Raw genomic sequence first — 9776 nt, 5'->3', positions numbered from 1 at the left:
GGCTGGGTGTTTTTTTTTTTGAGTGGGACGACTGTCTTCCATGCCTGGGCCCAAATGCCTTTCATCCAAAGTCTAGGAGGCCAAAACTGGAACGATAAGGGTTTGTGGTTGGGCCTAGAAGGCAATGGCTGGGGGGCCAAAACTGGAACGAGAAGTGTTTGGGGTCAAGCATGGATAGCAAAGACTAGAGGGCCAAATCTGGAATGATTAGATTTTGTGGCCAGGCCTAGAAGGCAATGGCTGGGGAGCCAAAACTGGACCGAGGAGGATTCAGGGCCAGGTATGAAAGGGAAGGGCTGGGGGGTCAAAACTGGAATGAAAGGTCTTGAGGTTAAAGGCAGGGGAAACCAGGCCTGTAAGACAAAGACTGGTCGACCTAATATGGAAAGAGAAGTGTTCGGGCCCAGGGCTCGAAGGCTATGTCTGGGGGGCCAAAATGGGAAGGAGAGGCATTTGGGGCCAGGCCTCGAAGACAAAGGCGTGGGGGACAAAAACTGGAATGAGAAGGGTTCAGGCACAGGATTGGAAGGTATAGGCTGGGTGGCATGGAACGTGGAACAAGAAAGCTTCGAGACAGACCTGGAAGGCAAAGGCTGGGGCCCAACCCTGCAAGGAAAAGGCTGGTGGCCTGAAACTGGAAGGAGAGGCGTTTGGGGCCAGAACCTGAAGGCAAAGCCTGGAGGGCTAAAAATGGAACGAGAAGGGTTTAGGTCCCAGGCCTGGAAGGCAGTGGCTGGCTGGCCAAAAGTGGAAGAATAAGGATTCGGGTCCAGGTCTGAAAGATATAGGCTGGTGGACCAGACCTGTTAGGCAAAGGCTGGGGACCAAACCTGAACGAGGAGGGTTCGGGGCCAGGCCAGAAAGGCAAAGCCTATAGGACCAAAACTGGAATCACAAGGGTTCGGGACCAGGCCTGGAAGGCAAAGTCAGGGGAACCAAAAGTGGAACGATACGAGTTCGGGCCAGGCCTGGAAGGCAAAGACTGGGGCATCAAAACTGGAACGTGAATGGTTCAGTACCTGGCCTAGAAGGCATATGTGGACCAGACCTGTAAGGCAAGGGCTGGAGGGCCAAAACTGGAACGAAAAGGGTGCAGGGCCAGGCCAGGAAGGCAAAGGCTGGGCGGGTAGACCTAGAAGATAAACGCTGGGGTCCAACAATGGAACAAGAAGACTTCGGTGCCAGACCAGAAAGGGAAAGGCTGGTGTGCCAAAACTGGAAGGAGAAGGGCTCGGGGCCAGGGCTGGAAGGCAAAGGCTGGGGGAACTAAACTGAAACGGGAAATGCTCAGGGACAGCCTGGAAGACAAAGGCTGGGAGGCCAAAACTGGAATGATAAGGGATTGGGGTCTCGCCTAGAAGGCGAAGACTGAGGGGCCAATACTGGAACGAGAAAGGTTTGTGGCCAGGCCACAAAGGCAATGCCTGGAGGGTCAATATTTGAACAAAAAGGGTTCATGCCCAGGCCACGAAGACAAAGGCTTGGGGGGCAAACCTGAAACGAGAAGGGTTCGGGATCAGTCCTGGATTGCCAAGGCTGGAGACACAGGTCAGGAAGACAAAGGCTGGGGGAACAAAATTGGAACGAGATGAGTTCATGGCCAGGACAAGAAGGCAAAGACTGGGGGATCAGATCTGTATGGCAAAGGCTGGGAGGCCAAAACTGGAACAAGAACGGTTTGGACCTAGGCCTGGTGGACAAATTCTGGGGGACCAAATTTGGAATGAGGAGCGTTTAGGGCCACACCTGGAAGGCAAAGGCTGGGGGACAAAAACTGGAATGAGATGTGTTCAGAGCCAGGCCTAGAAGGCAAAGTCTGGGGCACCAGACCAGTAAAGCAAAGGCTGGTGGGCCTAACCTTGAACGATAAGGGATTGGGGCCAGGCCAGGACGTCAAAGGCTGTGGGGCCAAAACTGGAACAAGAAGGGTTCAGTGACGAGCAGGAAGGGAAAGGCAGGGGTGCCAAAACTGGAACGAGAATTGTTCAGGCCCAGGCCAGGTGGGCAAATGCTGGGGGGTCAAAACTAGAACGAGAAGGGTTTGAAGCCAGGCCTAAAAGGCAGAGGCTGGGGGACCAAACCTGTAAGGCACAGCCTGGTGGGCCTAAACTGGAACGACAAGCTCTCAGTGCCAGTACTGGAAGGCAAAGCCTGGAAGGTTTGGGGCCAAATCTGGAATGAGAAAACCTCGGGGCCAGGCCTGGAAAGCAGAGGCTGGGGTGACGATCCAAGAAGGCAAAGGCTGGGGGCGCCAAAACTGAAATGAGAGGGGTTTGGGGCAAGGCCTGGAAGTCAAAGTTTGGTAGACCAAATGGAACAAGACTGGTTCTGGGACAGGTCTGGAAAGCAAAGGCTCAAGGGACAGGCCAGGAAGGCAAATGCTGACAGCACAACACTGGAAGGAGATGTGTTTGGTGTCATATCTGGAATGCAAAAGATGGGGGCCAAAACTGGAATGAGAAGTGTTCCAGGCCAGTCCTGGAATTTAAAGGCTGGGAGGCCATAGCTAGAACGAGAAGGCCACCGGTTTTTGAAGGCAAAGACTGGGGAGCCAAAATTAGAAAGAGAAGGGGTCCGGGCTATTCCTGGAAGGCAAAGGCTGGGGAGCCAAACCTAGAACGAGAAGAGTCCGGGGCCAGGCCGGGAAGACAAAAGCTGGGGGTGCAAAATTGAAAAGAAAAGGTTTTGGGACCAGGCCTGGATGGCAAAGGCTAGGGGGCCGGGCCATGAATGCTAAGGCTCGGGGGCCGAAACTGGAATGAGAGGTGTGCAGAACTAGGCCTGGAAGGTAAAGGCTTGGGGCCAAAATTGGACCAAGAAGAATCCGAGGCCCAGCCTAGAAGGCAAAGGCTGGGTGGCCAGGCCTGGAAGGCACAGGCTGGAGGCCAAAACTGTAAAAAGAAGGGTTCGGGGCCAGGTTTGGAAGGCATATGCTGGGGGGGACCAAACCTGGAAGGTGAAAGGTCCCGGGCCAGGCTGGGAAGACAAAGGTTTGGGGGACAAAACTGGCAAGAGAAGTGTTCGGGGCCAGGCCAAGAAGGCAAAGGCTGGAGGTGTGGGGGAGGGGGTCAAAACCTGAATGAGAAGGGTTCAGGGCCAGGCCAGGAAGACAAAGGCTGGGAGGCCTGGCCTGAAAGGCAATGGCTGTGGGGCCTAAACTGGAATGAGAAGTGTTGACTGCCATGCCTGGAAGGTAAAGCCTTGGGGGTCAAAACCGTGAAGAGAAGTGTTCGTGGCCAGGCCAGGAAGGTAAAGTCTGGGGATCCAAAACTGCAACGAGAAGGGTTTGGTGCCAGGTCTGGTATGCAAAAGATGTGGCAGCCAAAACTGGAAAGAGAGGTGTTTGGGGCCTGGGCTCCAAGGCAAAGGCTGGGGAACCAAAAATGGAATGAGAAGGTTTTGGGCCAGAGACGCAAGGCAAAGGCTGAGGGGCCCAAACTGGAATGAGACGTGTTCGGGCCAGGACTGCAAGCTAAGTGCTGGGGCACCAAACTGGAACGAGAAGAGTTTGGGGCCAGACCTGCAAAGCAAAAGATGGGGGAGCAAATCTGGAATACATAAGCTGGGGGAACCAAAATGGAACGCGAAAGGTTTAGGGCCAGGCCTGAAAGGAAAGACTGGGGGGTCAAAATTGGAACGAGAATTGTGCGGGGTCAGACCTGCAAGGCAAAGCCTGCGGGGCCAAAACTGGAATGAGAAATGTTCGGGACCAGGCATGGAAGGCAAAGGCTGGGGGGCCAAAACTTAAACGAGAATGGTTTGGGTCCAGGCCTGGAAGGCAAAGGCTGGGGGACCCAAACTGGAACAAGAAGGGCTCGGGGCCAGGCCTAGAAGACCTGTAAGGCAAAGGCTGGGGGGCCAAAGCTAGAATGAGAAGGGTTCAGGGTTAGGCCAGGAAGGCAAATGTTGGACAGCCAGGCCTGGAAGACAAAACCTGGGGAGTCATAACTGGAATGAGAAGGGTTTGGTGCCCTGCCTGGAAGGCACAGGCTGGGAGGCCAAAATAGGAACTAGAAGGGTTCGAGGCCAATCCTGAAATGCAAAGTTGGGTGGGCCAAAACCTGATCGAAAAGGGTTCTGGGCCAGGCCAGAAAGTCATAGGCTTCGTGCCAAAACTAGAACTCGAAGGGTTCAGGTCCAGGCGTAGAATTCAAAGGCTGGGGGACCTGACCTGTAAGGCAAAGGCTGGGGAGGCAAAACTGGAAGGAGAAGCGATGGAGACAGGCCTGGAAGGCAGTCTGAGGGGTCAACATGGGAACTAGAAGGGCTCGGGCCAGGCCTGGACGCCCAAGGTGGGGCACCAGACCTGGAATGCAAAGGCTGGGGGGAGAAAACTAGAACGAGAAGCGTTCGGGGCCAGGCAGGGAAGGCAAAGGCTGTGGAACAGACCTCTAAGGCAAAGGCTGCTGGGCCTAAAATAGAACTAGAAGCATTCAGGGCAAGGATTGGAAAGCAAAGGCTGGGTTTGCCAAAACTGGAACCAAATGGATTTGGCTGGGGGGCCAAATCTGGAATGAGAAAGTTTCAGGGCCAGGCCCGGAAGGCAAAGGATGGGGAACCAAGCCAGGAAGACAAGGCTAGATAGGGGCCAAAACTAGAAGGAAAAGCGTTCAGGGCCAGGCCTAGAAGGCAAAGGCTGGGGAACCAGACCTGTAAGGCAAAGTCTGGGGAGCCAAAAAAGGTAGAAGAAACGTTTGGGGACTGGTATGGAAGACAAAGGCAGGGGTCCAACATTGGGAGTTCTGGGCCAGACTTGGAAGGCAAAGGCTTTGGGGCCAAAACTAGAACGAGAAGAGTTCAGGGCATGGACAGGACATCAATGTTGGGGGGCCAAAAGTGGAACGAGAAGGGTTCAGGTCCAGGTCTGGAATTCAAAGGTTGGGTGTCCAGACCTGGAAGACACAGGCTGGGGGGCAAAAATTGGAACAAGAAGGGTTCAGTGCCAGTCCTGGATGGCAAAGTCTGTGGGCCCAAAACTGAAGTGATAAGCATTTGTGGCCAGGCCAGGAAGGCAAAGTCTGGGAGAACAGGCATGGAAGTCAAAGGCTCGGAGACCAAAACTGGAACGAAAAGAGTTTGGGGCCAGACCTGGAAGGCAAAGGCTGTTGGTCCAGATCTGGAATGTGAAGGGATCGGGGCCAGGCCTGGAAAGCAAAGCTGTGGGGCCAAACTGGAAGGAGAAAGGTTCAGGGCAAGTAATAGGAGCCAAACCCTGGGGGTAGGGTGGGGGGCAAAATCAGAACGAGATATGTTTGGGGCTACACCTGGAAGGCAAATGATGGTGGGACAAAACTGGAATGAGAGGGTTCAAGGCCAGACCTCGAAGGCAAAGGCTGGGGGCCAAAACTAGAATGAGAAGGGTTTGGGGCCAGGCTTGGGAGGAAAAGGCTAGGGAGCCAAAACTGGAATGAAAAGCGTTCATTGCCAGGCAAGGAAGTCAAAGTTGGGGTCCAAAACTGGAACTAGAAGGGTTCAGGGTCAGACCTAGAAGGCAAAGGCAAAGGCTGGGGAAGCCAGACCAGTGAAGCAAAGGCTGGTGGTCCTAAACTGAAAGAGAAACCTTTGGAACCATACTGGAAGGCAAAGTATAGGACATCAAAACTGGAATGAGAAGATTTTAGGACCTGGCCTGGAAGTCAAAGGCTGGGGAGCGGGGCAAAACTGGAGTTTGAATGGTCCAGGGCCAGGCCAGGAAGGCAAAGGATGGGGGGCCAAAACTGGAACTTGAATGGCGCAGGGCCAGGCCAGGAAGGCAAAGGATGGGGCCCAGATGTATAAGGCAAAGGCTGGTGGGCCGAAATTGGAACGAGACGAGTTCGGGGCTAGGCCTTGAAGGCAAAGCCTGGAGGGACAAAACTGGAACGAGAAGGATTCAGGCTAGGCCTGGAAGGCAATTGCTGGCTGGCTAAACCTGGAACGAGAAAGGTTCAGTGCCAGGCCTGGGAGGTAAAGGCTGGGGAGCCAAAACCAGAAAGAGAAGTGTTCGTGACCAGGCCAGGAAGGCAAAGGCTGTGGGAACACGCCTCAAAGGCAAAGCCTGGTGGACTATAACTGGAACCAGAAGGTTTCGGTGCCAGGCCTAGAAGGCAAACGATGGGGGACCAAAATTAGAATGGTAAGGGTTCGGGCCAGGCCTGGAAGGCAAAGGCTGGAGGGACAGGCCTGGAAGGCAAAGTCTGGAGGGCCAAAACTGGAAGGATTGGGCCCTGGCCTGGAAGGCAAAGGCTGGGGGCACAAAACTGTAATGAGAAGGGTTCGGGCCAAGACTAAAATGGCCATAGCTGTGGGCTAAAACTGCAATGATAAGGGTTTGGCAGCAGGCATGGCAGCGAAAATCTGGGGTACCAAAACTGGAACGAGAAGGGTTCCGTTCCAGGCTGGAAGGTAAAAACAGAACCAGAAGCGTTTGGGGCCAGGCCAGGAAGTCAAATCCTGGGAGGCGAAAACTGGAATGAGAAGGTTTCGAGGCTAGGCCTGGAAAGCCAAGGCTGGGTGACCAAAACTGGAAGGAGAATCATTTGGTGACAGGCCTGGAAGGCAAATGTTGGGAAGCCAAAACTGAAAAGATAAGAACTTAGGGTCAGCCCAGGAAGGCAAAGGATGGGGGGCAAAAACTGGAATGAGAAGGGTTCAGGGCCATACCTGGAAGGCACAGGATGGGAGGCCAAAACTGGAACAAGAAGGGTTCGGTGCCAGGCCAGAAAGGCAAAGGCTGGAGGGGCCAAAACTAGAACGAGAACGTTTCAGGGCCAGGCCTAGAAGGTAAAGGCTGGGGGACCAGACCTGTAAGGCAAAGGATGGTGGTCCTAAACTGGAAAAAGAAGCGTTCAGGACCACAACTATAAGGCAAAGACTGTGGTGCCAAAATTACGAGAAGGGTTTGGGGCCAGGCCTGGAAGTCAAAGGCTGGGGGGCCAAAACAGGAAGGATATGGGTTTGGGGCCAAGCCTGAAAGACAAAGTCTGGGGAGCCAAAACCGGAATGAGAAGGGTTCGGGGCTAGGCCAGGAAGGAAAAGGTTGGGGGGCCAAAACTGGAATGAGAATCATTCGGTGACAGGCCTAGAAGGCAAAAGCTGCTTGGCCAAAACTGGAACGGGAAGTGTTCAGGGCCAGGCCTTGAAGACAAAGGCTGGGGGACCAAACTGGAATGAGAAGGCTCCATTCCTGGCTTGGAATGCAAAGGCTGAGGGACCAAACTGGAACAGGGAGGGTTCAGGAACAAGCCTAGAAGGCAAAAGCTGGGGACCAGACCTGTAAGGCCAACGCTCGGGGTCCAAAATTGAAATGAGAAGGGTTTGGGGCCAGGCCTGGAAGGGAAGGGCGGGGGTTGGGGGGGGGAAGGTCTGGAGGACAAAGGCTGGGGGACCAAAACTGGAACGAGAAGGGTTCAGGGCCAGGTCAGGAAGGCAAAGTCTGTGGAGCCAAAACTGGAACGAGAAGACTTTAGGTCAAGGCCAGCAAGGCAAAGGCTGGGGGGCCAAAACTCGAATGATAAGAGTTTGGGATCAGGCTTGGAAGGCAAGGGCTGGGGTGACAGGTCTGGAGGACAGAGGATGGGGCCAAAACTGAAATAAGAAACATTCAGGACCAGGCCAGGAAGGCAAAGTCTGTGGGGCCAAAACTGGAATGAGAAGCGTTCGGGTCCATGCCTGAAAGGCAAGGGCTCAGGGGGGCATGTCTGGAGGACAAAGGCTGGGGGGCCAAAACTGGAACGAGAAGCTTCAAGGGCTAGGTGAGGAAGCCAAAGTCTGTGGGGCCAAAACTGGAACGAGAAGGTTTCAGGTCAAGGCCAGCAAGGCGAAGGCTGGGGGGCCAAAACTCGAATGATAAGGGTTTGGGGCCAGTCCTGGAAGGCAAGGTCTGGGGTGGAACGTCTGGAGGACAAAGGCTGGGGGGCCAAAACTAGAACGAGAAGCGTTCAGGGCCAGGCTAGGAAGACAAAGCCTTTGGAGCTAAAACTGGAATGAGAAGAGTACGGGTCCAGGCCTGGAAGGCAAAGATTGTGGTTGGGGGGGAGCAGAACTGGCACAAGAAGCGTTTGCAGGACCTGAAGGCAAAGCTAGGGGTAGTGGTGGCAAGAGTGGAAAGATAAGGGTTCAGGCCTTGAAGGAAAAGTTTGGGGGGGAGGGAGCAAAACTGGAACGAGGTGTGTTTGGAGCCTAGCCTGGAAGGCAAAATGAGAAGGGTTTGGGGCCAGGCCTGGAAGGCAAGGGCGGGGGCTGGGGGCAGGTCCAGTGAGAAAGGCCAAAGGCCAGGGAGAAAATCAGGACAAAGAGAACTTTAGGCTAGGGACAACATTAAGCTAGTGGAAAGGTTTAGGCTTGTGGAAAAGGTTAGGTTAGGGGAAAAGGTTAGGCCGAGGAAAAGGTTAGGCCAGGGAAAATGTTAGGCCAGGGAAAAGGTGAGGTCGGGGAGAAGGTGAGGTCGGGGAGAAGGTGAGGCCGGGGAGGAGGTGAGGCCGGGGAGGAGGTGAGGCCGGGGAGGAGGTGAGGCCGGGGAGGAGGTGAGGCCGGGGAAGAGGTTAGGCCGGTGAAGAGGTTAGGCCGGGGAAGAGGTTAGGCCGGGGAAGAGGTTAGGCCGGGGAAGAGGTTAGGCCAGCGAAAAAGGTCAGGCAAGCAGGAAAAGGCTAGGCCAGCGGAAAAGGCTAGGCCAGCGGAAAAGGCTTGGCAAGCGTGAAAAGGCTAGGCCAGTGAGAAAAAGGTAGGCCATGAGAAATAGTTAGGCTAGGAAAAAGGTTTAGGCTGGGGAAAAGGTTTGGGCTCGGGGAAAAGGTTTGGGCTTGGTGAAAAGGTTTAGGCTTGGGGGAAAAGTCTGGGTTCGGGGGAAAAGTCTGGGTTTGGGGGAAAAGTCTGGGTTCGGGGAAAATGTTTGGGCTCAGGGAAAAGATTTGGGCCCAGGTAAAAAGTTTGGGCTCAGGCAAAAGGCTTGGGCTCGGGGAAAAGGTTTGGGCTCAGGGAAAAGGCTTGGGCTCGGGGAAAAGGCTTGGTCTTGGGGAAAAGGCTTGGTCTCGGAGAAAAGGATTGGTCTCGGGGAAAAGGATTGGTCCTGGGGAAAAGGATTGGGCTCGGGGATCAGGCTGAGGCTAGGGGAAAAGGCTTGGGCTTAGGGAAAAGGCTTGGGCTGGAGGAAAAGGCTTGGGCTCAGGGAAAAGCCTTGGGCTTGGGGAAAAGCCTTTGGCTCGGGGAAAACATTTGAACCCAGGCAAAAGGTTGTGCTCGGGGAAAAATTTTGGGCCCGGGGGAAAGGCTTGGGCTCGGGGGAAAAGGTTAGACCTGGCAAAAGTTTAGGCTAGGGAAAAAGGTAGGCTAGGGAAGAAAATAGTCCAGGGAGAAAGTCAGGCCAAAGAGAAGTTTAGGCTAGGGAAAACATTAAGCTAGTAGAAAGGATTAGGGGAATGGAAAAGGTTAGGGTAGGGGAAACGGTTAGGCTGGGGAAATGGTTAGGCTGGGGAAGAGGTTAGCCTGGAGAAGAGGTTAGCCCGGGGAAGAGGTTAGCCCGGGGAAGAGGTTAGGCCGGGGAAGAGGTTAGGCCGGGGAAGAGGTTAGGCCGGGGAGAAGGTTAGGCTGGGGAAGATGTTAGGCCGGGGAAGAGGTTAGTCCAGCAGAAAAGGTTAGGCCAAGGGAAAAGGTTAGGTCAGCGGAAAAGGTTAGGCTAGGGGGAAAGGTTAGACAAGGGAGAAATTCAGGCCAGAGTGAAGTTTAGGCTAAGGAAAACGTTAGACTAGTAGAAAAGGTTAGGTTAGGGGAAAAGGTTAGGTTAGGGGAAAAGGTTAGGT

Source organism: Ornithorhynchus anatinus, chromosome 18 (genome assembly GCF_004115215.2).
Source record: "Ornithorhynchus anatinus isolate Pmale09 chromosome 18, mOrnAna1.pri.v4, whole genome shotgun sequence".
NCBI lineage: Eukaryota > Metazoa > Chordata > Mammalia > Monotremata > Ornithorhynchidae > Ornithorhynchus > Ornithorhynchus anatinus.
The sequence above is the reverse complement of the archived record's forward strand: the minus strand, read 5'-3'. Positions refer to the sequence as shown.